At 43.1% G+C, this 26,291-nt stretch overlaps 1 protein-coding gene across 4 annotated transcripts in view; it reads right to left on the reverse strand.

Moving 5' to 3' along the window:
• The window catches only part of NCALD (neurocalcin delta), a 453,474-nt gene that overhangs the window by 126,887 nt on the left and 300,296 nt on the right, over positions 1–26,291 (reverse strand). The window contains exon 1 of one of the 4 annotated variants that reach the window (XM_066379268.1): positions 3,489–3,509. The exons of the other annotated variants lie outside the window; for them this stretch is intronic. The gene's annotated coding sequence lies outside the window, so the exon portion shown is untranslated. Of the gene's footprint in view, positions 1–3,488; positions 3,510–26,291 lie in introns of those variants that run through there. 4 annotated transcript variants of the gene reach the window in all.

The raw sequence follows: 26,291 nt of genomic DNA on the forward strand, positions 1-26,291 counted from the left end.
TAAGTAGCTAGGACCAGTCCCCCAGCACCCAAAATAAACGGAGAGATGTCAGGATCCCAGAGAGAAATGCCTTCATGGTCCACCTAACAAAGCTGGACCCTGGGAAGTAGGGTGTTCATCTTTGGTAATAAGTTTTATGTCTAAATGAGGCACAAGGGCTAAGAACAACTTTAGGAGACTGTAGGGCCTTCAGTAATGAGCATCTCAGCTAAGACCACTTCACCAGCCCATGTTTTGCTCTGCAAAAGTCTTCTAGGATCCCTTAATTCCCGGGTTGGAGGGTTATGAGTTATCAGGATGAAGAAAGCTCAAGTATAACTAATATTGAAGTCATATTTAATTAGATTTTTTTCATCAAATGTAGTATAAAATCATCTGCTATATACATAGTAGAGCAAATTACTTCAGGTAGAAGCTTGGCTTTTTATTTTTATTGAATTTACTAGGGTTATATTGGTTAATAAAATTATATAGGTTTCAAGTGCACAATTCTAAAATATATCATCTGTATATTGTATTATGTGTCCACCATCTGAAATCCAGTCTCCTTTAATCACAATTTAGCTCCCGTTGACCCTCTTCAGCCTGCCTCTACCTTCCTTTCCCTCTGCTAATTACCATACTGTTTGTTGTCTGTGTCTATAAGTTGTTTTTTTTTTCTTATTCTGTTCACCTATTTCACCCAGGTCTTCAGCACTCTCCCCTCTGACGGCTGTCAGTCCGTCCTCTGTATCTATGAGTCTGTTTCTAATTTTGTTTATTTTGTTCATTAGATTCCACATACAATGAAATCATATGGCATTTGTCTTTCTCTGACTAGTTTATATCAATCTTAGCACAATAATCTCCAGGTTCATCCATGCTGTTGTGAAAGGTAAGATTGTCTTTTCTTTCTCCCTCCCCTGCCTTCCCCTCCCCTCTTTCTTTCTTACTTGCCACAAACCAGCCAACTCATAATTTGCAGATCTCAAGGGGGAACATTGTGAGATTAGGAAATAAACACAGAGAGAAAAAGGATGGGATTGGGAGGCCTCCTGTAGGCTGACGGCATATAAGAACTGAGGAATAAACCCCGGCCAGCTTTATTATATAGTGCAGAGAACAAAACCATTTGTAAAACAAGGAAGTTTCTGATACAAAGTCACATATCTAAGGTATAAATGGGAATCCTCTTAAGAGTGCACCACCACCTACCATGCAACAGCCAAGGGTGTGGAGAAGAGCTTAGTCTTACGCTAAGCCTTAGACTGTAAGAGCTTTGTCAGTTTACAGCCTATCTCCCACTCTCCCTCCCACTCTTCCTCCCACTCTTCCTCCCTCCCTCCCTTCCTTCCTTCTCTCCTCTCTTTCTCTCTTTCTTTTTTCTTTCTTTCTTCTTTCTTTCTTTCTTTCTTTCTTTCTTTCTTTCTTTCTTTCTTTCTTTCTTTCTTTCTTTCTTTCTTTCTTTCTTTCTTTCTTTCTTCAGCCAAGTAGCATTCCATTGTGTAAATGCTTTTAATTCTTTCAGGAAAATAAAAAAGTGCCTATGTGTATAGGTGTTTTGAAATCTTTGGATAGATCAAATTTTAACCCTAAGGTAAATAAAATCATAAAGCAAGATGACTCAGTAATATAGTATACATTTTTAAAAGATTTTATTTATTCATTTGAGAGAAAGGAGAGAGAGCGAGAAAGAGAGAAGGGAGAAACAAGGGGGGAGGAGCAGGAAGCATCAACTCCCATATGTGCCTTGACCGGGTAAGCCCAGGGTTTTGAACCAGCAACCTAAGCTTTCCATTGACATTTTATCTACTGTGCCACCACAGGTCAGACATTCAGTGTACTTATGTTTCAGCAACTGGCAACTATTTAAAAAATGCCAATGAGCAAATGAACTTATTCACATCCTAACTGAAGAGTGTCTTGGTTTAATAATTGAGCAGATATCAGTATACTCAGTACCAAAGGGTGCTATAATCAATCACCCTGCCTCAGCTTTAAAATTGCATTTGCGCATTGAGTCATTGCTGAAATATTCAGAGAGAAATTTAGTTCAACATTAGTGTATTAATTTCCTGTGGCTGTTTTAATAATATTACCACAGACATGGTGGTTGAAGACAACAAAAATTAATTCTCTTACAGTTCTAGAGGCTAGAAGGCTGAAATAAGTATTATTAGGCCAAAAGTAAGGTGTTGGTGGGGCTATGTTCTAAAGCTCCAGGGGAGATTCTACTTGCCTCGTCCAGCTCCTGGTGGCTGTCAGCATTCTAAGACTTAATAGCTCCATTACTAAAATCCCTGCCTGTGTCACAATGCCCTCTCCTCTTCTATCTGTGTCAAATTTTCTTCTGACTTTTTCTTATAAGGACACTTGTGATTGCATTTAGAATCTATCAGATGGTCCAGGATAATATCCCCATCTTGAGATACTTAAGTTAATAACATCTGCAAAGACCCTTTTCCATATACAGTGATATTTATAAGTTCCACAGATGAGCACTTGACATTTTTAGAAGCCATTATTCAATTTACTGTAATTATTCAAACTAAGTTCCTGAACAAATAGTATTCAAGATGATGGTTTCTGCCTTGTTTCTGTAATTATGTAAAACTGACACACACATTCCCGAAGGCTAGAGACTTCTCTAAGATATAGATAGACACATATCCATAAATCATCACCACACTGAGCCACTTCAAGGATCCATGTTGCATTCTGTGTGGGAAAGGCATGTCCTGGAATTGTGCAACGCAGTGGTTCCAAGTATTACATCAGATTGAAACAGTTTTGTGTCATCCAAACACCCAGGGCCATACTGGGAAAGGAAAGATTTCCTTAAAATCAGCCTCTGTAACCAAGAAGAATATACTTCCCCAACCACCCTCTTCCTCATAACAACCCACTTCAAACACTTATTTTCCTTAAATTTCTAAATATTACTTTTTTTTACTTTTAATTGCTTCTTATCCACAACTTGAGACAATAAGCTCTATATATCCCTTGAAATAAGTGTAGTTCATTTTCCAAAAAGGAGATATTTCATGATTTTGTGAGTGAGGCATTATGGTAGGTGTTTGGGAATACACTCTGCAGGTGGGGAGACTTAAAAAAAAAAGTAGATAATTTCAATATAACATAGTGATTGATAACTGAACCACTTCTCACCACACCCACTGTGGTCCAAGCCACCTTGGATAACTCTCACCTTGATGACTCCAACGTCTCCTAACAGGTCTTCCCTTCCGCACTTGCCCCATGATATGGACTGCGTATCTGTGCCCCCCGTCCACCAAGTCGATTTGTGGAAACCTATCCTCTAACGTGATGGTATTAGAGGTGGAGGCTTTGGGAGGTAAGTAGGATTAGATGTGGTCATGAGGGTGGGGCCCCCATAATGGGAGCAGTGCCCCTCTAGGAGTCTAGGGAGAGCTTGGTTCTCTCTGCTCTCTGCCATGCTAGGACACAACGTGCAGTAGGCAGTCTGTGACGTGGAAAAGGGTACTCACCAGACTTCGACCATGCTGGCAACCCGAACTCAGATTTCCAGCCTCCAGAACTGTGAGAAATAAATTGTTGTTTGTAAGTCACCCAGCTTACGGCACCTTGTTATAGTGGCCTGAACAGAGCAAGACACCACAATCAGTCCAATTCTAACATAGCCAAACAACCCTGTAAAAACAGAAGTCAGACTAAGTCATGCCCTCTGCTCAGAAACCTCCAGGGACTTCTCATCTCACTTGGGCTAAAAGCCAGCACCTTCGCAAGGCCCTCGGGCTCTGCGGTCTCCCAGTGCCCCGTCCCGCCAGCACCTTCGCAAGGCCCTCGGGCTCTGCTGTCTCCCAGTGCCCCACCCCGCCTGCTCCCCACCTCCACCGCTTCCTCTTCCCACCACCCATTCAGCTCCAACTAAAACCCAAGCATAATCCTTCCTCAGAGCCTTTGTCCCTACTGTCTCCTCTGCTCAGAAAACTCTTGCTTTACTTAAATACCATATTCTCGACGATGCTTACTCTGAATATTTAATTTAAAATGGCAATGTATTCCTTGGCAGAATCTAATTTTCTTTTCTCCTTTATTTTTCCCCACCACATTTATCACCATCTAACTTATTATAGATAGTATTCATTTTTTTAAATGATCTGTTTCCCTTCCTTAGAATTAAGTTTAACAAGAACTGGGATTACTGATGGCTTTGTTCACTGTCTGTATTTTATACCCACCATCTAGAACACTGACATGTAGCAAGTGAGCAATACTCATTTGTTGGATGGATGGGTGGGTGGATGGATGGATGGATGGATGGATGGATGGATGGATGGATGGATGGATGGATAGGTGGATGGGTGGATGGATGGATGGATGGATGGATGGATGGATGGATGGACAGGTGGATGAGTGAGAGGGGTGGATGGATGGATGTTCACACAGGGTAGTATAGGAGTGCAGAGAGGACGAGGGCTCTGGACTTAGCCTGACATGATGGGCTTTGGGAAGGCAAACAGCTCTATTCATCTGCTCACATCCCTTATGAGTCATTTGCACAATGAATATATTTCCTCCCCACCATCATTCTTTATGACAGTTTTACAATGTTAAATTTTTTTCTCCAAAAAACTCTTTTCTAGGTAGCATAATTGCCATCGCAGAAAAGATTAGCATATTTGGGTCTCATCTTTTCACAAAAGAAAAATGAGTAATTCATCTTATGCTCAAAATTCCTTTAATATTTTGACAGGAAAAACTTACAAGGAACTTCTATGTATTAAAAAAGGTTTTCAGTCTACCCATCTTGTTATACAGTGTTATAAAGACTCTATTATATTTTAAAGGTCTTGTTTTTTAAAGTTAACCCAGAGGAATGACATCTGTAATATTTTTGTGGTCCTCTGGCACTAGCTCCTTTGTTATAAAAGCTCTCCTGTGTCTGATTTGGGGAATGACTTTCCTCTGGCCCCATCTCTGCCTCAGTGGTCATATTTATCTAGGTGATCCAGAAGACTTTTTTTTTTTTAATTAAAGAAGTAATTTAATGGTTGAAGATATATTATTTTCTGTACATTTTCTGAGATGTGGTGCATGCATGTGCACACACACAAATTTAAAGTAGCTCTTTATGTTCTGAATTATTGAAACAGACTTTAGCAAAAACTCGAACCTGAAACATATGGACAACATAGAACTAAACAGCAAACATTCTACACTTCCACATCTGTTCTAATCCTTGATTCTTCAGACATTCAGCAATATTTTCTATTTCTATTTTGCATTACTCTTCCAACAGTATTAGCTAACAAAGAAAGGCATTTGGTTTGTCACTGCCTATTTTTAGGTATTATTTCAACCCTTTTTAACAGCTTCAGGAAGAATAAATATTGACCTAGTCATAAGTGGGGGTTTTTTTCCTTAGAAATCTGAAAAGAAGCTTTTAAACATCTATCAGTAAATCAGCAAAATTTTAAAGTACCATTGAGAATTGCATGCCTTTAACCACCAATACTGGGGGTGGGGGAGCTTCAGAGATTCCCGTTTATGTACTCAATAAAGTATTTAGTTTTCAAATAAATTGCTAACCATGATCACTTCCTAATGTCCTTGAGCTTATCTTACAAGGTATAATGGATACTTGGGTTACGTTCACCATCAAGGTAGTGAAAATAATTCACATTTCAAATCATCTTCTTGGAAAGATTTCGGCAACTTGATCACTTGGATGGGCTCGTGTTTTCAGTATCCTATTATCTCATTGTCTGACAATGAGCACATACCAGGAATAACAGAAATGCTGCCTCTGCTGTTTTCTGGGTTTGCCCTATGCTTGCACCATTAGTATGACCCCCATTCATGGTTTCTTTGCAACAATCATTTTAAGTTGCTTGTCCACTCTGTCAGGAGAAAGAAGACAATGGACTCTATAAAGTCACTTCACTACACTGCGGAAAGGACAGCATGAAAATATGTGCTGAGAGTGAACAAGCAAGCTGTGGGCGGTGGGGGGGGGGGAAGGGGGTCACTGTGACCCTCTGATGGGGGAAGTCCCTCTACTCTCAGGAGAGTTACCTGGGCATTGTGATGCAGCCGTCTGATGCACACACTCAATGTGTCTGGCTTAGTCAACATTTCCAATATTGCTAAAACTTAATTTCTTTCTTATTTTTAGGAAAAAAAATTGAATACCTAGTTTCTTTTTGGAAGCGATGGATTTTCTTGTGCACCCTCCAGGGCATACTGGGCTGTACATTTTAGGGGCCACTGACCCAATGGAAGGCATACTAGCCTCAGAGGAAAGTTCCTCATAGGATTGCCATAGAACCAAATGAGAATAGTGTATACTCTGAAAAGCCCCATCAACTAAGACGTAATTATTACTTATCTTAACCTAAGTCCGTGCATATATCCACTCACAAATTCATCTGCAGGTCTGTGGCAAATCAGAAGTGTCGTGACCTGACGGATGAAACCTATCAAAGAATATTTGAAATGCTAAGAAGATCGTTGCCTCTGTCTCCGATTTTCACACACATATATTTTCCTTTGAGAGAAACTGGGATACATTGGACAAAATTATTTACCCCTTAAAGGTTGCTTGTTTTGTGGGCTCACACTGCCTTTCCCATGAACCTTGACAGCCAGTCACCTCCTGAGGGTGCTCTGCCTATGCCTCCAGCATCTTCTGCCCTGAAAGTCTCAGCACAGCTGCCATGTACCTTCTCCGACCTCTTCTAGAATCTTCTAGGTCTAGATGGCCAGTCATAGATCCTGGTGCGCTCTGCTCTCATCATTTCAAGCTGAACCAACAAGAACCGGAGTCCCTGTCAGGAAGCACACATTCCTTGTGACCCTAGAGGCATGGAGACTGCATCTGCTGCTCACGTTCTCACGAAGCAGCTGTGATTCGCACAGCTGTTCTTCTCTTAGTCACAAAGGAAACATCCCCCTTTATGTTTTGCCAGTGCAGACAAGTCATCCTGGGCAAACCCCATCTACCTCTGGTTTTGTCTGGACTGTGTCCTGAGTGTGTCTTTCCATAGGAAGAGAGGAGAGTGAGAAAAGAGCCCACACTGGACGGCTCCTACGCATGTGACTTCTGCGGGCCGGTCTGCACTGTAGGGTACATGACTTCTCATCACGCATTGCTGAGCCCTCAGCAACAAAGGAGCAAATCCCCCTTTCTCCGCCTCCTCCGGAGGAATAGACACTCCTCTCCCTTTCGCCTTCTCTCCCTCTCTCCAGGCCCGGAAACCCCCTGGGACCTCCTGTTTCAGGCTCTGACAGCCGGACCTTGTGCCTGAGGCAGAGACTTCAGACCCTATGCACGCGACAGGGCACTTTAACTTTTTCCTCTACTGACAGAAATACATGGTATTTTACTCTTTCCATCTCGGCTTCTAAAATAAACGTTTTCATCGCTTCCTGGCACATAGCAAGGTTTGACAGTCAGAAATGATTTCTTCTTTATAAACAGTAAAATGTCAGAATCTATACATGGGCGACCAATTCTACTGAATTTATAGTTCTATTTAAGGTGCAAATAAAGTCCAACAGAGCCCCAGAGAACTACCCTGCCTCAGGCAGTAATTGCATCAAACCCAAAATATGAGAAATAGGTTATGTTTATTGCTTTAAACAAACACCTGGTTTCATCTACTCATTAATAGACATGTTTGGGGTTAATGAGGATGTTTCCTCATATAAACAGTGAAAACTCCAACATAAATAGTGTGGGTTCTGACCTCCAGCTTCCTGGTAGAGTAAACAGCCCTGCCCCTGCCACCCCTGAGAAATGGCTCGCAGCCAGAGGTCTGAATAAATGGTGATTCATCCTTTATCAGTCAGGTCCGAAACGGCCATGTCAGCCGGTGTCTGACCCCCCAGGGTTAGTCTCTCAGTTATTTTTAGAAAAGTGCCCGCCATGGAAGCGGCCCTTGAACAACTTCTTACTTTGCGGTCATGGTCAAGTATGGTCAGAAATGGGTATCACAGAGTGTCCAGCCACCTCATGAGCTTGCAGCTGGAGAGTCCATGAGGTCAAGGCAGCTTGCCGATAAGATGCAGTCCTTCTTCCTGAGCCGTGGCTTCCCTCTGCGAATCTGCCTGGGCCTCAGTTTCCTCCGATGTCAGATGGAGGAGTCGGACTAGTCAAGTGAATCTCAAATTTTAATGTGCACACGAATCACAGGGAGACCCTGTGAAGCTGCAGGTGCTGACGCGGGAGGCTGGGGTGAGACCTAACGCTCTGTGTTTCTAGAAGCTCTCGGGTGACCCCAGGGCTGCGGGTCCACCCACGGACCCACTTCGAGTAGCAAGGAGAGTGACAACTTCTAAAGAAACGTTTAGTGTTGCAGTTTTTTTCCTGTTCAAAATGATGCAAAAAAGGTTATGCAACAGACGTCGCAACATAAAACAGAAAAGCTGAATATCTAAAGATTGAAGATTCCTAACCCAGGCCATCACGCGGGCCACACCGCTTTGGCCAGGACTGTTAATAGTTCAGTGTAACAAAGCACACAGGACCGCACGTGTCGACACGTGTCTTTACTGTCTTTCCCATGAACAATAAAGATGAAATTTCTTTTTAAATGCTATTGGCTCTGGACGATTTAACAATTAATCTCAGTTCAGATATCTTAAGGCCAAAGTTTAATTCCAAGAACTGCTATCCAAACTGGGGGAAAAATAAAGTGTTTAAGATTGGTGATTATTCTCATTTAAAATAAAAACCTATAATTCTCAGAGAGTTAGCAAAAGAGGAAAACAGCGGTCTGGGTGAATCTGGCCCTGGTAAGGCAGGTGCCTCGTCTTCCCTGGTGGGCGAGAGCCTGCCTTCTGCTACTTGTGAGAATTTTTAGAGATGCAACCACCTGGGACAGGTGATCACTGTTGTGTAATAACCTCCAGGAAGTAAGTTAAGTTCATTCTTCTCTCCACAGCTGGCAAGAAAGGGACCTAATTGTGGGTGTCTTATGGGGATTACGGAAATCGAGGAGTGGGACCAGGGCCCATGTTCAGAACTGGCTGGGGGTGGGGGGGTAAAGGGAGTAAAAAAGTATGTTCAAGGTGCACTATTTGGTGCGCTTAATTCACAGTTTGCTCCCCAGCTCCCAGCCTGATGTGTAAAGAGGTGCCAGGGCTTCCCTGTCCCCACCCAGACACCCCAGGAATGGCTGTAAGCTCAGCACACCCAGGGCCCGAGCCAGAGACAGCCAGGCTTCAAGTTCTGCTGGAAACATCTCTTCCCCTAGAGACTGGCCTTGTCCCTCCCTCGGTGCACACACCAGGTGTGGCGAGGCCACCTGCCAGGCCTTCTGTTTCCCTGAGTCCTCAGGCCTTTCTTCATCCCAGTTAGCACTCCATGCTAGCGCTCTGCCCGGGGACTGCCCTGCTCAGTCCAATGGCCTAGCCATTTTAACGGACTCCCTGCTCCTCTGTGCTAACGGACGAATCTAAAAAGGGATCCAAACCGAAGGGCAGCATATGTAACAGTATTATTACTCCTAGGAGTAACATCTTAACATTTGAATATTGAGGCAATGCCTTACCCCCAAATAGTGACTCAGGTGATACAACACAATGAACAAGTATTAGAAACATGATGGGAGAATGAGCTAAAGGTACTTTATCCACCTGTCTTACCTGCAAGATTAGGCGGGCAGGAGCCCAAGCTTAGGCCAAGTTTAAATTGTACCAAGGCTTCTGAGACGGCTACTTTCCGATGTGACCGGGTTTATCACAGCTGACTGGGGAGGACTAGAGGTGCTGACTTCCGGTTAAGGCTCCGGATGAAGCCTCTGGCGGCCCGAGTCCCGGGACCGCCTCTGCAACTCCCCAGCTGTGTGGTTGGAACAAGTCACCTCACTTCTTTCTACCTGGTCCTCATCTGTAAAGGGAGAGGCTGAACTGAGTCAAAAGTTTCTAAAGATTTTGTTCATGTCCTTCTTTTTGAAGGAAACCCTTTCTTGAACAGAAATTTTATGCAAAAGCCAGTTTGCAAAACAGATCAAAGTAGTATGTTTCGTTAGTTAGGTACCACCAGGTATGGTAGCAAACACACCTCAAATTTTTATAGCTGAATCATCCAACACAGTAACTACTGCCCGGTTTTCTATCCCACGCTCCTGTGCCTGTGGCGCTGAGATTCCCCAGGCAGCAGTTCTCCACCAGGCGTCATTTTGTCCACCCTCTTACCCAAACCAGGGACATGTGGCGCTGTCTGGAGACGTGTTCGGTCGCCACAGCCGGGGGTGGGGGAGGTGCTACCGGCACCGAGTGAGTAGAGCCAGGGATGCTGCCGAACATCCCACAATGCACAGGGCTGGCCCTCACAAGCAAGACTGACTCAGCCCCAAATGCTAATAGTTCTGAGCTCAGGAAACCATAGTCCACGTCCTTAAATTGTGTATCTGCAGCCAAGAAAGAGAGCAAGAGCATTGAGGAGCAGGGCCAGGAGGCTGTGACCGGCCAGGGCTGAAACAAGTGCACACCAGAGCTACTCGTGCCTCCTGAGCCGGAACTTGGCTGTATGGGGTGCCCAATTCTACGTTGTGTGTGTGTGCATGTGTGTGTGTGTGTGCGTGTGTGTGTGCATGTGTGTGTGTGCATGTGTGCATGTGTGTGGCAGTGGGCGTGAGGGGAGGGAGAGTGAAGGATATGGTCTCTGTCTGAGTAGCTACTTCCCAGAAACAAATCTATGCTACATAAGGTGGGCACAAGGAGCTGGTGGACAGCCATCTGTCTCCAGGTTCTCCTCAGCTGAACAATCCAGCCACAAAATGAGAAATTACGTATCTAGAGTGCCTAAGTAGTGCCGAGGCAGAATTGTGTAGGGCCTTGCTTCCTAAAGTGTGGCAGCACCTGGGAGTCTACAAAGGACCCCCACCCCCATCACTCAGAAAAAGCATGGTGACAACCAGTCCGCTCTACTTTTGGGGGCCAGGGTCACACTGACGCTCAGAGGGGCTGGTGGGAAGGCATCGTCTTCCGTGCGGCCACATTCCCACAGAAGTGAGGGCGGCCGGGCCACGGAGGGCTCTCTTTTCGATTTGAAGAGCAGCAATGAATGCTACTGTAGGGGACCCAGTCACATACAACGAGGGATGAAGAAAGACACACCTGATTTAAACTATTTTCCTTCTGGCCCAACACACAGCCATCATTCTCCTCAGTTACTATCATTGATCAGATAGTGGCCCGGTTTCAAGGACATGGGTATTTAGAAACACAAATGAAAAGATGTACAAATTGTGATAGGTTTTCAGAAGAAAGCTCAATAAAATAAGCCAAAATATCCAAACCTAGACCTAATTCTTCCCTGGTAAGCAGATTACTGACCCTTCCTCGGCCTTGTCACATCATTGGCAAAATGTAGAAATTGTCTAGGAGCAGCAGCTTGCGAACTGTGACCAGGGAACCCCTTAAAAACTCAAACAGGCCCTGGCTGGATAGCTCAGTTGGTTAGAGCCCTGGTTGGCAAATTGCAGCTCATGAGCCACATACGGTCTTTGGCCTCTTGAGTGTGGCTCTTCCACAAAAGACCACCTGCGGGTGCTACCTCGATAAGGAACGTACCTACCTATATAGTTTAAGTTTTAAAAATTTGGCTCTCAAAGAAATTTCAATCGTTGTACTGTTGATATTTGGCTCTGTTGACTAATGAGTTTGCTGACCACTGGGTTAGAGCATCATCCCAAAGTGCAGAGGTTGCTGGTTCAATATCAGATCAGGGCACATACAGGAACACATCTATGTTCCCTTCTCTCTCTCTCTCTCTCTCTCTCTCTCTCTCTCTCTCTCTCTTCCCTATTCCTCTCTCACTAAAATAAATAAATAAAAATTTAAAAAAAATAAGACTTAAATGGAGCTTGTCAATAGAAACTATTCCCCATATCTAATGATTTCCATCCATGTGACAATACATATTGGTAAAAAATCGTCTAAACAAAGGATTTATGGCTAAACAATGCTGAAAAAACTCTGATAGATCTCACTCATTGCCAACCTAACATTCTGTGATTAGTCCACATGACTAGAACAGTCTCAATAAAAACCTCTGTTCACCCCACAATCAGACAGTTTTCACCGCTAAATGTTAAATTACCATTAAAAAGACAAAATGAGGTTGGTCTGATCCTTTAATTCTCTGCATGTGTTTGTCAGTAAGCCTTTAACACTTCAAGTTAGTCTCATTCATGTCGAGGAATAGACAAAGAAACCCCTCATAGCCTGAAGAGAATTTCAGTAGATTCTAAATAATTATTAGTTGAATTGAATTTTTATGTAACAAATGTAGGTAACTCTGATCTCAAAAATCTATAATACATTTGATTTCGGTGTGACTGCTGAACGGTTGTTCTCAAGCCCAGCACCCGCTGTTATCAACCACAATGCTTCGGGAGGGTTAAGGGCTCCTTCCTGTACCAAGACCTGGGAAACTCTCCATTGCCAATCACTCTTCTGGGAAAAGCTTTCAGAACACCCCAACACAACAATACTCTTGTTTCCTATTAGGAACCCAGATCTACTTCCATTCACAGTTGGTGTACCCCTGTGACCTTGAGTCTGCATGCCCTGGGTCCTTGGGCGATGCCATTTCTGAGCTGTAAACTCACTGGTATCAAATCAGAGCCCCTCAGTATCTAGCATGGTTCTTTCTTTACAGACCATAAATACCCAATACATAACTAAACATTAGTGTAAGACACATGACAAAGACCAGTAAGTGTAAATCAACAATTTAATTCTATTACTTACTAACATTTGGATATTTACGTAGTTCATTCATATTTTGCTGTATAAAAAAATGTGTTTCTAGAAACTCTCCAAGTAGGAGATTTTGCTCTACCTTCCAGTGACAGCTTCTGCTTTCCACTTTTTTTCACTTCAACTCAATCATTGTCACTGGGGATGCCTTAATGACTGCCCCCTCCCTTTATCAGCAGGCATGTCCATTCTCCACAGACAAACCACTGAGATTACAAATGTAAATCTTATTACACTTAGAATAGCTAAGTCCAGAGAGATCCCTGTGGAACCTCATTAAAACCCTGACCCCCATCACCAGAGCAGTATAGCTGGCCCTTGTCTGGGTTACAGTGTCTCTCCAACCAGGATAGCAAGGTCACAGGAGTGTCATATGACCAGGCAGAGGGGATGTTTAATGGCTGTGGAGGTCTTAACATTGAAACACATTGCTCTATTACAATTCTGTTTGTTGCTCTGTCTCTCTTCCCTAAACATGAGACTGCAAAGTGAGAATCACATCTCTTGTTCACTCTTAGGTGCCCAGGTCCTTTGCACACTGCCTAGTACATGGCATTTGTTGAATGAGTGGATGAATAAAAGGAAAACAAAGTCATTTGGTGGGCCATTATTAATATAGTATGTAGCCATTTTTGTTGTGACAATACTTGATTCTCAAAGGAGGTAAATATAACAATATAGATCAAGCTCATGTAGCCCTATACAGTCATTGAGTATTTAAACTTTCCTCCCTGAAAATTTATACTTTTCAGAAATAGGAAAATTGCCAGAGAATTTCACACTTAGGGAAAGATCAGTGTGTTTTAGAAGTCTGGTAAACCCAGCCAACCTACATTCATGTATTGAAACCAAAATCTAACAGACTAACATTTGGGGCTTCATTCGAAAGTCAACAAATGCACAAATGCTTTGTTCTGCCAATATCTGTGCTTTACCTAAAGAGTGTTGATTGACACCATTATTTCATAGAACTTTCACAGGTTGTGCGACACTGTTAATATCAGAGGTCAATGTAATAACCAATGTTCCCAATGAGATCCCTTAGTCATGAAGCAAAGCAGAAATATACTTAAAACACTTTTAACCTAAAGAAACAGTTCAGCATGTCTAGGGTGATGTTTTAGCTACCAGTTCAGCGTGCTATTGGGGAACAACTCTTTCATCCATGCTGGTAGAGACGGAGCACCACAGTAATAACACCAGCCTGATGCAGCGTGCCTTTACTGAGCCCCAGCCAGGTGTCAGAAACCATCTGGGCACTAGTGATGTTGACGTGAGTAAGATGTGGTCCCTGCCTTTCAAGAGCTCACATTAAACACTGAGGAACACTGTATGTTGAACAACTAGAATTCCTGCCAGACCTGCGGTGACTAGTGTGGAGGAGGTGCTGTCAGCATGCAGGTGAGAGGGTGCGATTAACTCTGTCTGGGGAGGGCTGGAGGGGGCTTCTCAGAATAAGTAGGGTTTATACACTGACATATCACCTTACACCTGTCAGAATGGCCATCATCAAAAAAGACAAGAGGTAACAAATACTGGTGAGGATGTGGAGGAAAGGAGACCCTGTGCACTGCTGGAACTGGTACAGCTACTGTGGAAATGGTATGGAGGAGGCTTAAAAAGCTAAAAATAGCACTACCATATGATACAGCCATTCCACTTCTGGGATAATATCCAAAAGAAATGACAACTCTAGCTCGAAAAAATATATATGGACCTCTGTGTTCATAGCAGCATTATTTATAATGGCCAGAACATGGGGGAGGGGGTACCTAAGCGTCCATCGACAATGATTGGATGAAAAAGGTGTGGTGTAAATATACAATGGACTATTATTTGGCCGTAGAGAATGAGGCAATGCTGCCATTTGTGACAACATGGGTAAACTTGAGGGCACTGTGTTAAGTTAAATAAGTCAGACAAATACAAGTACTGTAAGATCTCACTTAATATATAGAATCTAAAAAACCAAAACCCAACTCATAGAGTAAAATATCAGATTTATGGTTGCTGGAGTCAGGGCTAGGGAAAATGAAGGAAGATGGTCAAAAGGTTCACACTGGCTCTGGCCGGTTGGCTCAGCGGTAGAGTATTGGCCCCGACATGTGGAAGTCCTGGGTTTGATTCCTGGCCAAGGCACACAGGAGAAGCGCCCATCTGCTTCTCCACCCTTCCTCCTCTCCTTTCTCTCTCTTCCCCTCCCGCAGCCAAGGCTCCATTGGAGCAAAGTTGGCCTGTGCACTGAGGCTGGCTCCATGGCCCGCACTTCAGGTGCTAGAATGGCTCCAGTTGCAATGGAGCAACAGCCCAGATGGGCAGAGCATCATCCCCTGGTGGGCATGCCGGGTAGATCCCGGTTGGGCACATGCGGGAGTCTGTCTCTCTGCCTCCCTGCTTCTCACTTCAGAAAAATACAAAAAAATAATAAAAAGTTCATACTTGCAGTTATAAGTAAGTACTGGGATGTCATGTACACTATGAGAACTATAAGTAACACTGATGAACGTTGTTAAGAGAATAAATCCTAAGAGTTCTCACTACAAAGAAAAATTTCTTTTTTTTTTTGCTTTATTTCTTATTGTATCTATATGAGATAATGTTTGCCAACTAAACTTATTGTGGTAATTATTTCACAATATATGTAAGTCAAAAATTGTGTTGTACACAAACTTTTAAGTGATGTATATCAATTGTCTCAATAAAACTGCGAAAAAAGAGAGGGTTTAAACTGGGTTCTGGTAGAGGTCCCAAGTGGTAAGGGAGGAGAAAGACTCTAGACCTTTGGAACATCAAAAACTAAAAAAACAGAAGAAAAGAAAAAGCCATGTGTCCCATTGGAACCGTCACAAGCCCTATGGAGCAGCTGGTGGGCTGAGCATGAGGTTGTGCTGGGCAGGAGGTTGGCACAATTGGTCCAAGGAAGAGGTTATAGTATATTCTAAAAAGCCAGAAAGATCAGCCTTTAGTGATAACACCAGAGGGGCTATCCATGAGAAAAATGGCTGATGGCTCTGGCAAAAGGTGACTCGGGGCTTTATTCTCCCCTCCCCAACCAAACAGCCATCAGCATCCCACAGCTGCCTCAAAAAGACTTAAAATACAATAAAACATGTTTGCCCCGCAACATAAATTCCAAACAAGTCCCTAGCCTTGTTGTATTAGTGCTGCCCTCATGTATGCAGAAATTCTGGAGCAGCCCCCGAGGGCTTCCGTATTTCAGCAAGATGGGGAGAAAATGTGTCTAGAAAAGTCACACCTAGGAGATAGCTTGCCTTCCTTACTTCAGTCGTGGCACCAAACCAAAGGTAGCTGGGGGTAGTGAGGGACGCTGAGGTCACTGGACGAAAGCTGTCTGAGCAGTCTGTCTTGGATTCCGTCTCAGAGGACAGCGATCTCATCAATTAGCTCCAGGCTCCCTGTGGCACAAGCTGTACACTCTGGCAGTAAAATAACTGGGAAACATTTGTGTCACCCAGGCAGCACTAAATTATACGAACAGGACATCTTCCACAGCTACAAATAGTAAGGACCCTGGAGCCAAATAGAAATATGTCCGTCCAATAAGGGAATGAAGTGCTCTTAAAGGTGTAAAACATTATTCATCATCCACAGGCAACTCAATAGAAAAACACAGCTTAAGCACATCTTCAAATTGAATGGCTATTCCTATGAAGATGCTATGCCAGTAATAAATTGGAGACTGAATGAAAGATGATGGCCCTGGTTTCTAGACACTGGTTAAAGAAGTGAATGGAAAACAATGTATGTGAATGCACAGAAGCAAATTTAAGTGAATACAACAGTGATGATTTTTTTTTTAAAAAAATGAAGTCTGTGGCAAACCCCTTGTGAGTTGATTAAGAAATGTTTAAGCGCCCTGGCCGGCTGGCTCAGTGGTAGAGCGTCGGCCTGGCGTGCAGAGGTCCCGGGTTCGATTCCCGGCCAGGGCACACAGGAGAAGCGCCCATCTGTTTCTCCACACCTCCCCCTCTCCTTCCTCTCTGTCTCTCTCTCTTCTCCTCCCACAGCCAAGGCTCCATTGGAGCAAAGATGGCCCGGGCGCTGGGGATGGCTCCTTGGCCTCTGCCCCAGGCACTAGAGTGGCTCTGGTCGCAACAGAGCGAAGCCCCGGAGGAGCAGAGCATCACCCCCTGGTGGGCAGAGCGTAGCCCCTGGTGGGCACGCCGGGTGGATCCCAGTCGGGCGCATGCGAGAGTCTGTCTGACTGTCTCTCCCCGTTTCCAGCTTCAGAAAAATACAAAAAAAAAAAAAAAAAAAGAAATGTTTAAGCAAAAGTGCTGCCTGGTAGAACTGCAAATTATAGTGAATGATACCGATATATTTTACAATTTAACCTAACTACATACTTTCTGTTATATCCAAAGCTGATACATCATGATATATATAAAAGTAGGCACATAATCACTTTTAACAAAACTAGACACGATGAAACTCTTAGACAATTCGGTCGAAGTCTTCTATGTTACCTATTTTATTTTTATTTGAGAGGAGACTGTGATCTTGCAAACAGCAGCCATAAAGCAAACAGGACAAAGGAAATTGCAGGTCATGGTGTTGTTTCCTTTTTTTTGTTTTTTCTAATCTAGCTACCATTGTAGAAACAAATGTGATTATCATTCACACATATAAGCTTATATTTAAGTGACATTTGCAAAGTTTGAAAACGAGGTATTATTCAAACCATAAATACATTTCATTATGCCATTTATTACTTAAGGCAAAATGTGAAGATGAGTGGATAATTAAAAACATAATCACAGATTATAATGTTTAAAGAGCTATCTTAAAATTATAATTTAAATATATACCAATAATACATCCAGACAAGATTACAGTTGCCCGTTGAATAATGTGGGGGTTAGCGGCACCAACACAGCACAGTCAAAAATTCAGTATATCTTTTGACCCCTCGAAACTTAACTATAGTCATCCCATGCTATCTGTCCATGACTGGAGCCTCACAGATGCCCAAATCTGTAAATGCTCCAATCCCTTATATAAAATGACAGAACAATACATATAGTCAGCTTCTGCATCGTGAATTCTCAACTGCTGATCAAAAATACTGTTTTCCACCCATGGTCGGTTGAATCCCAGATATGAAACCCAGGGATATGAAATATTGACTGTAAATTTATTTTTAAATCCACATATAAGTAAACCAGTGCACTTCAAACCTGTGTCATTCAAGGGTCAAGTGTATTAATATCTTTAAATATTCGAAGGCCTTACTTCTACATGGTGACTAAAGCGTTCTATACCCAGAGTAAATCTAGTGGCTAGAGTGGCAGGGCACCATATTTTTATATATTATTGCTATTTATGCATCAGATTGCCATCTCATAGGATCTAAATAGGCACATTTAAACATATTTTTCTTTTCTAATTTTAGTCAGCACCAATCTTCCTGACTCACTTGGGTCTCTGACATACAGCTGTGGACTGAGGGCGGGCTGGCTAAGTCCCCGGACCAGCTTCCGTCGCTCAGGGATACAGTAGCCCGCTCTGCTGGACTTACAGGGAGGAGGTACACATGCAGGTTCGTCTACAACAGGTACTGCTTGCTGACCACCCAACAACCACGCGCCTTCTGTCCTTCTAACTCAAGGTTCATCAGACTCGACACTACCACTATTTGGGCTGTGTATTTCTTTCCTGGGGGCTGTCCTGTGCATTGTAGGGTGTTGAGCAGCATCTTTGGCCTCTGCCATTAAATACCACTAGCAACTCCCTTCCTCCAGGTGTGACAACCAAAATATCTTTGGACATTACTTTTGGATACTGCAGGCTGATGGGGTCCTTGTGATTTAGATTTTTGGGGAACAGAGGTGTGTCGGACTGGCAGTAAGCTGATAGGGTCCTTGCTGCCCATCCCCCCACCTCACTTGCCTAAGTTGCTAAAGGCTAAGCTCTTTCCCACAACCTCTGACAGTTTCTTTAAGTTGGTAAAGGCAATTTACCTTCCCGACGCTTCCATGTTAGCTATGATGCTGGGTTGTTCCTGCTAGTCCCATCTCCCGTGTCCCTCGGAGAAGCTGGAGGCAGTTTTCTTTTCCCCTTTGTTTTGTGAAGTTAAGATGTTATGTATGGTGGAGGGTTTTTTGGGCTCTGCAGAGAATTCTTATTTTGTCTTGGAAATGTGACTTTGTATCTGAGCTCTCTTTGATTTGCAAATGACTTTGCTTTACACTATAAAAATAAAGCTTTTGGGAGTACAGGTGCTTTTGGTAGGTCATCAGCCATCATAAGACCTCCTGATTCCATCCTTTTTCTTTTTTTTCCTTTTTTTTTTCTTTTTTACAGAGACAGAGAGAGAGAGAGAGTCAGAAAGAGGGATAGACAGGGACAGACAGACAGGAACGGAGAGATGAGAAGCATCAATCATTAGTTTTTTGTTGCGCATTGCAATACCTTAGTTGTTCATTGATTGCTTTCTCATAAGTGCCTTGACTGCGGGCCTTCAGCAGACCGAGTAACCCCTTGTTTGAGCCAGCGACCTTGGACTCAAGCTGGTGAGCTTTTTTTTGCTCAAGCCAGATGAGCCCGTGCTCACACTGGCGACCTCGGGGTCTCGAACCTGGATCTTCCACATCCCAGTCCGACGCTTTACCCACTGCACCACCGCCTGGTCAGGCCATCCTTTTTCTTTATGTGTTTATTTTCTAATCCTCCACCGTTCCCACCCGAGACCTCCAAATTATTTGCCATGCTGGTTCACAACACATTACCCAATACTCCTTGAATTGAGAGCAGGGGGCAAAATCAACCCTGGATGCTAAGCATGTTTCTTACAGAAACTCTGCTATGGTCTTGCCCCATCACCCCGGAGCACCTGGGAGCTGCGAGGGAGGCAGCTGCCAGTCTCAGACAAAGAGGATCCATCTTGACTGGTCTAGACCAGTTGTGGTGGTCCCATTCCCCTTCTCAGCTACTGCTGTACACAGGGGCAACAGACACACGCACTTTGGGTGAAATATATGTAATATATATCACAAATAAAGGAATATAAATAATGGGGGCAAGAAGAGAGAAGCGTAGTTTGCTAGGGCTGCCATAACAAAGCAGCACAGACTAAGTGACTTGAACAACAGAAATTATTTTCTCAGAGCTCTGGAGGCTAGGAGTTCAAGATAAGGTTGTCATCAGGGCTGATTTCTTCAGGTCTTTCTTTAGCTTGTAGATTGGTTATCTCCCTGTCTCCACGGGGTCTTTCCTCTGTACATCTCTGTGTCCAAATTTCCTCTTCATTTAAGGACAACAGTCATATTGGACTAGGACCCACCTTAATGACTTCATTTTAATTTCTTCCTTAAAGACCTGTCACATTCTGACATATTAGTAGAGGTTAGAACTTCAACATATGGATGGGGGAAGGGCAGAATTCAGCCTATAACAAGGAAAAAAGAAGAAGGAAAAAGGGAGGCAGATAAAAAGAAAAAAAAAGTGAAGACCATGTGTCATTTGGGAGTAATTTCCTTCACTAACAATTATTAAAATAGGACTTTATTTTTATCACTAACACTAAGTCTGAGTACAGGCAGTTTGCTAACATTGGTTCAGCTGGGAAAAAAGTCATCAGAAACCAAGCTCTTTCACTATTTCTACTCTGTCACCTTTGAAATTTCACCCTAATGCCAGCTGCCTCATGGAAACAAGATGGCTGTTGCAGACCTGGCATTACATCTGCTTTCAGGACAAGAAGATAGAGAAATAGGCTGTCCCAATGATCTTTCTCTTACTTCTGTCCCTTTTATATAGAAGCAAAATCAGTCCTAGAAGGCCCCTAGCATAAAAAGGAAAATTATCTGTAATTTTTATTAATTATTATATGCAAAAACCCCACAAGGTTTTCATATAAAATCCTCCCCCGGGCGCTCCCCTAGCCTCCTGATTAGTTATTGTATTATCCGAAGTTTACTTTAGTGTTTAAACAACTTCTCATCATTTGGCATAAACATATAGAATGTATTTAACGATAGCTTTTTGATAAGGAATTATAAGTACCCAACAACTGCATATCTCCAGCATGTAACGTAGTACTTGACACATAATTTCTTACTAAATATTTATTGAATGAATCAAACCAGTTCAGATCATTTTGGGAAGTACATTAATGTGTACTCAACAAGACATCATTAGAATTTCTTTGTTGCAAGAACTTAATAGAAATGAAAATTCTCAGTCCTCATCCCAGACATACAGAGTCAGAACTAGGTAGAGTAGATAATCTGTGTTTCAAACACCCTACATGGGTGTCAATGTATGCTAAAGTTTCTGAACACACACACTCATACACATACACACACACACACACACACACCAAACAATCTCTGTCCTTCATAATTTTATGGCCATGATTATTTTATTTCCTGCAATTTTTCTTCTGTGTTACATTGATCATCTGAAGACAATATTCTAAGGTTTTTATTTAATTCCTTAAATGTTAAATCACAAAATATTAGAAATGTAAAGAAAAGTATTAAATAAAAGTAAAACATTAAAATGTAAAGAAAAGTATAGAGAAAAATACAAAACATCCATGTACACACTCTTAGGATTTACCAAATGTTAATTTAACATTTGCCACGGTAGCTTGTACATATTTTTAAAGTTGCCAGGCCCAGCACCATTCTCTCCCATCCTTCCAACTCTCTCTGACAGCTCGTCTCTGTTTCTCAGCATCCTGACCTTTTCCTGGGCTTCCTAAATCTCCAGGCTAAGAGACCGCAAGCATGTGATGGAAGTGCATATTCTCAGTGGTGTTCCTCCTGGGTCCTAGTTAATAGCAATTTTCATCATCTGAAGGTTATTACCCCTTCGCTTAGATTATGATGATCTGAGCTAAAATTGCTCTATGTTCAGACACCCACGAGGGAGATTGAGAGTGAACTGAATTGTCAATATCACGTGCTTCTCATCCAGAATGTAACTTTAAATTCTTTTCCTCTTCTCAAGTTCAAAAACAATGTTCTTTCACATAAAACCCACCGCAGACAGAAAAAACAATGCAGCCAATCCAGCTAACGGCAAGGATGCTGGAGAGTAGGGATTCTAATTCTGACAACATCATGCGGTGTGCTTTTCTTTTTGCATCTTTTATTCCATATAACAGAGGAAATCGAATACTACCTGATTCTTAATTAGAATCAGGTTTTTTAAAGTATTTCCACTGTATAGTATTTCCAAAGTATAGTAGTATTAGATACGACTATTTGATGACATCCTTATCGACTGTCCTATTGCCCACTGTGTCCCTAGCACCTAGAACAGTACTTGGTATATCAGAGGCCCCAACTAAAAGTTTGTTAAAGAACTGGAGGGCAGCCTGACCTGTGGTGGAACAGTGGATAGAGCATCGATCTGGAACGCTGAGGTCACTTGTTTGAAACCCGAGTTTGCTGGCTCAAGCATGGGGTCACCAGCTTGATCCAGCTTGAGCATGGGGTCATCAGGTTAGCCCCAAGGTTTCCAGCTTGAGCTGATGAGCCCAAGGTCATCCCCAGTCAAGGCTCATATGACAAGAAATCAATGTACAACTAAGTGGAATGATGAGTTGATGCTTTTCTCTCATTCTCACTCTCTTTCCTCTCTCTTTCTCCCCCTTCCTTTCTCTCTCTCTCTTTCTAAAAAAAATGAAAGAAGAAAGAAAAGAAATGTAATGAAGGACAGAAGGATGCCTAAGGTGGCAGGTCCAGAGTTTCCAGGAAGCCAGGGCTGGGGTGGCTGTTTCATTGGAAGGGAGCCATTAGAGCAGTGCTTCTCGAAGGAGCTGGCTTGCAAACTAGTTGTGTCTTTCTTACACTAATTTCTTCTTTAAGAAAGTTTTAGTGGCCCTGGCTGGATAGCCCAATTTGTTAGAGCATCATCCTGACATACTGTGGCTGTGGGTTCAATCCCCGGTCAGGGCACATGCAAGAATCAACTAGTGACAGCATGAATGTGTGGAGCAATGGATCAATGTTTCTCTGTCCTTGAATCTCTCTCCCTTCTTCTCTTTTTAAAAATCAATCAATCAACCAATCCATTGATTAATTAAATAAATAAAGTCTTAGTACGAAATAAGAGTCTGCTGAACTAAATAATGAGCTTAGTAAAAAATTTGATTTACATTCTAGTTCAAGTTCTTTATCTCGTTTCTGACCAGAAGCAAAGAGCTCTAAGACTGGCTCCACCTGTGGACACACACTGGGGGGACCTGGCCCATAGCACCTAACTCAGAGCTGGGTGTGCTCTCTGAGCAATTGTATTACTTAATTTTGGATTATCTGGAGGAGATGTGGATGGATATTATGGGATTGCTAAAACCTCTTCCTTAAAAGCTACCTTTCAGTGGCCCCACTGAAGGTTAAGAATTGTCCATTTCACCTGACCAGGCGGTAGCGCAGTGGATAGAGCGTCAGACTGGGATGCGAAAAGACCCAGGTTTGAGACCCTGGGGTTGCCAGCTTGAGTGCAGGCTCATCTGGCTTGAGCATAAAGCTCATTAGCATGGACCCAAGGTCACTGGCTTGAGCAGGGGTTACTCAGTCTGCTGAAGGCCCGCGGTCATGGCACATATGAGAAAGCAATCAATGAACAACTACAGTGTCACAGCGAAAAACTGACGATTGATGCTTCTCATCTCTCTCCGTTCCTGTCTGTCTGTCCCTATCTATCCCTCTATCTGACTCTCTCTCTGTCCCTGTAAAAAATAAAAAATTAAAATTAAAAAAAAAAATTGTCCATTTCAAGTAATCTTTAATTATAATACCCTACAGTAGTAATACTTGCTGTTTTGTTACTACACAAGACAGAAGACCTTCAAGGAGTGGGAAGGGAAGGAGCCTTTGGCATGTGTTGGCGTGCTGAGGCTGGCTGGCTGGTTCTCTCACACAGGTTTTCCTTCAAGTTCCTCTGTGCCCAGCAACATCATTGCCTGGGTTGTTCTGGCACTATTGGGGTAAACTTCATTTGTGTTACACAGATTTTCTAGTGTGTAGCTTGGCCACTAACCCATCCCTGTCTACTCTGGTGATGTCAGGACAAGAGGAGCCTGAGAGGCTAGGGCTCTCTGTGTGGTCATTATAGGCCAGTGGTCCTCAAACGTTAGCATGTATCAGAATCCCGGGTAGGGTACTTAAAACACTGATTTCTAACTCCACCTACTATGATTCAGTAGATCTGGTGTAAGGCCTGAGAGTTTGCATTTCTAACAAGTTCCCAGGTGACACTGATGCAGATGGTCTGGGGACCACACTTTGCAGACCACTCTTAAGGGTACTCAACACAGTCCCTGTTCGGGGCAGGGACACCTCCCATTCCATCCATAGGCAGTAGTTTTGCATATTTACCATGATAGAGACCTTAGGCTGCTTACCAAATATCCACTATCTCTTTTTTCTTCCCCAGCTGAAGAGCAACAACATATCCAGCTTTAAGAACATTGCATTGTTTAGACTCCTTTCTACTACAGGTGTGTCCATATGACACAGTTTTACCCATGTAAGTGGAATCATTGGGTGGCACATCTGGGAAAGCCCTTGAAAGGGAGTTGGCCGGCTGACCATTGTTTTGTTGGTGTCTTCCATCAACAAGTGTGTCTACTACAAATCACCCAGTCTTCTTCCCTTTCTTCTTTCTTAGGATATGGGCATGATGCTAAAAAGGTTCAGCCATCTGGGGACCACAGGTGAAGTAAAGGCTAGCAATGTTTAAATGGACAAAGGTGCCTGGGTCTCTGATAACAGGACATTCCTTACAGCTCAGGACTACCCATCTCTAGATCTCTAATTATGTGAGCAAGGGCAAACTGCTAATTTATTTAAACCATTGTTTTGGGATTTGTGTTATTTGGAGCCAATGAAATGCCCCTCTCCCCCTTTTTTTTTGTATTTTTCTGAAGTGAGAATTGGGGAGGCAGAGAGACAGACTCTTACATTTGCTCGACCAGGATCCACCTGGTCAGCCCACTAGTGGGCAATGCTCTGCCCATCTGGGGTGTCGCTCTGTTGCAACCAGAACCATTCTAGTGCCTGAGGTGGAGGCCATGGAGCCATCCTCAGCACCCAGGCCAACTTTGCTCCAATGGAGCCCTAGCTGGGGGAGGGGAAGAGAGAGACACAGAGAAAGGAGAGGAGGAATGATGGAGAAGCAAATGGGTGCCTCTGTGTGCCCTGACCAGGAATCAAACCCGGGACTTCCACACACCAGGCCGATGCTCTACCACTAAGCCATTAGGCCCGGGACGAGCCAGTGAAATTCTTAACTAACACACCTACCATATTAAAAACCAGTGCTACATGTGGAAATGAAAACATAAGACATGTTTCCTGCTTTCAGGGAGCTTCTGGTAGAGCTATTAAAGCAGGAAATAGGCACTGCTACTGGGAAATGTGGAACCCAAAGGCGTGAAGGTTAACAGACACCAGAACACCTTGCAGGCTTTCTGGGAAACTGCTTTACAAAGATTTAAATCAGGGAGGAGAGCGTGCGGTGAGGTATTTTTTTGGTTTTAAGACATTTTTTTTATTATTAAATTTAATGCTGTGACATTGATAAATCAGGGTACATATGTTGAGAGAAAACATCTCCAGATTATTTTGACATTTGATTATGCTGCATACCCCTCACCCAAAGTCAAATTGTCTTCCGCCACCTTCTATCTGGTTTTCTTTGTGCCCCGCCCCTCCCCCCACTCCCCCTTCCTCGCCCCATCCTCCCCAACCCCTCCTCCCCCCCCCCCCCCCGTTACCATCACATTCTTGTCCATGTCTCTGAGTCTCATTTTTATGTCCCATCTATGTATGGATTCATATAGTTCTTAGTTTTTTCTTATTTACTTATTTCACTAAAAAAAAAAAACAAAAAACTTTAGGGATCTTGAGATAAGAGAGCTTAACTCAGGCATTTGAGCTCCTGAAAAACAGTGATTCTACATGAAAAAGGAGTGTTGGGAAATGTTCAGGTCTGTCAAAGGGATGGGAAGAGGCTCAAAATATTTTTGTCAATTATCCATAATGTCACTCTGTAAAAGGTCTTTATTTCCCTCCCCATTTCCAGATAGAGAACCAAAAGAGACATCAAGGTAAAATTCACAAAGAGCTTGGTGATGGTAGCAATTTGACTGCTGCATTAGCATAAGAACGGCAGCCTCCTGCATTCTAAACTCAGCCAACGCAGCCACTAGGATGGAAAAGAGTCATTCATCTCATAAACTTGGCAAGGACAGAATTCTAGTCGAGCAGAGACAAGCCAGTGCCAGCTTTTATCTTCGCCACGCTGACTGACATGGAACTTGAAAAGAAGAGGGACAACAAAAGGACAGGCTCTGAGCAAGGCAACCTGGCACATTCACTTGAAAGACAGAGACCCTGTCATGTGGCTTCCAACTGCTCACATCATTCAGGAGGTATTGCCACATTTAATGAAACTAATACAAAATTTAAGTTTTTCAGATGATATTAATTCGAAATACCTTCTATGTCTGATTAGCCATACTCTAGCCACACCTAAAGGCCTCCGGACTGAGCACATCCACAGTCCAGCTCTGGAGGGTG

The sequence above is a fragment of the Saccopteryx leptura genome, chromosome 3, assembly GCF_036850995.1.
Source record: "Saccopteryx leptura isolate mSacLep1 chromosome 3, mSacLep1_pri_phased_curated, whole genome shotgun sequence".
Lineage (NCBI taxonomy): Eukaryota > Metazoa > Chordata > Mammalia > Chiroptera > Emballonuridae > Saccopteryx > Saccopteryx leptura.